Below are 1,738 nucleotides of genomic sequence, written 5' to 3'. Positions count from 1 at the left end.
ATTTTTTATGTAAGGCTGCCACATTTGTGGAGCATGAGCAATTAATAACTAAATATACAGGATCTGAACCCTGTATAGACTCATCTTTCCAAGTTTCTGTTATCATTAACATTTTTTTTTCTTTTTGAGGTATGGTTTCCCTATGCAGTTGAAGTTCCCCTTGAACTCACTTTGTTGAGCTTCAAACTCGCAGTGATCCTCCTGTCCCAGCCTCCTGAATGCTGGGATTACAGGCATGTGCCACCACATCATTTAACTTTTAATCTGTGTGTAATTTTTACTTAGTTTCTATATTTAAAATACATTTTCATACTTTCTTCATTCAACATTGTTGCTACTTTAATGGAAGGATCCATTGGAGTACCCAGTCCATCTTATTGCTAATTCTTATAGAATGCACATTATTAAAGTTTAAAATGTGAATTCACTGAAAACAGTAAAACCCCACAAAATATAAAATCCTAAGGAACCATAATCACAAGCTACCTAACATGATAGGGGATTCAGGAACAAATGGTATAGCAATTTTCTGACACCTAATTTGTTTATTTCAAAGAGAAAACACAGTAAAAATAGTGCTACAAAATTTTAAACCAAGGTGGGTAGGAGAATAATAATGGTTAGTACAATGTTTATTATTATCTTTAAAGTAGTTGTTCAGATTTTGATATAAAGGAATGAAAAATTGATCAAATAATATAAGCTCAAAAATTTTATTCAATAGGGCTGGTGAGATGGCTCAGTGGTCTCAAGCACCTACTTAGAACAAGCTAAGCAAAGCACAGGGACTGCGGTTCAATTCCCCAGCACCATATGCCAGCCAGCCCCGCCCCCTGGTGGGCTGAGCTGGCCACACACACAATAAATAAATAAATAATTAAAAAAAATTTTATTCAATGAATAGAAATTAGTAATATAACTATCTTAACTATCTTTTTATATTTAGTGTAATATATATTGTAATAAAACAGTACAGCTCTTATTTACTCTTTCAGCTAATCCCACTAGGGATACAATATGATGTTTACCCATGTGAGATTGATCTATTTCACTTACGAGTATGGACTCAAGTTGCATCCATTTATCTATAAAGGTCTCAAGTGTATCCTTCTTTACACCTGTGTAGCACTCCATTGCATAAAAATGTCATTTCGATTTATCCATTCCTCAATTGATGGGCACTTTGGTTGTTACCAAGATCTAGATATATTACAAATTGTGTTGCTTTAGACATGATACACATATATTTTTGTGTGGTATGATGTTTTTTAATTATTCTGGGAAAATACACAGAAGGGTAATAGATAGGTCAAATGGAAACTATAATCATAGTGTTTTGAGCAATGTTCACACTTAAATCCACAATGGTTGTGCCAGTGTACCCTCCCAGCAACAGTGGATAAGGGTACCTTTCTCCCCACAGCCCTGCTAGCATTTGCTGTTGGTTGACTTTTTGATTATGGCCATTCTTTCTGGGGTGAGATGGAATCTCAGTGTGCCCTTGATGCTCTTGTGAAAGGTACTGATTTCCTAATTTCTTTCCCAGTGAGTTCATTATCAGTATACACAAATGATATTGAGGTGTGTTTGTTCATTTTGTATCCTGCTACATTGCTCTAATTGTTTTTTAAATTTTTATTAATTTTTTAGTCTGTAGCTTTTTTAAATTTATTTTTTAATTTTATTTTTTCCCATAATTTTATTGACAAACAAATAGCAATGAGACAGTTTCAAATCA

This window comes from Octodon degus, unplaced genomic scaffold (genome assembly GCF_000260255.1).
Source record: "Octodon degus isolate 3935 unplaced genomic scaffold, OctDeg1.0 scaffold00181, whole genome shotgun sequence".
Lineage (NCBI taxonomy): Eukaryota > Metazoa > Chordata > Mammalia > Rodentia > Octodontidae > Octodon > Octodon degus.
Note: the sequence above shows the minus strand (reverse complement) of the source record.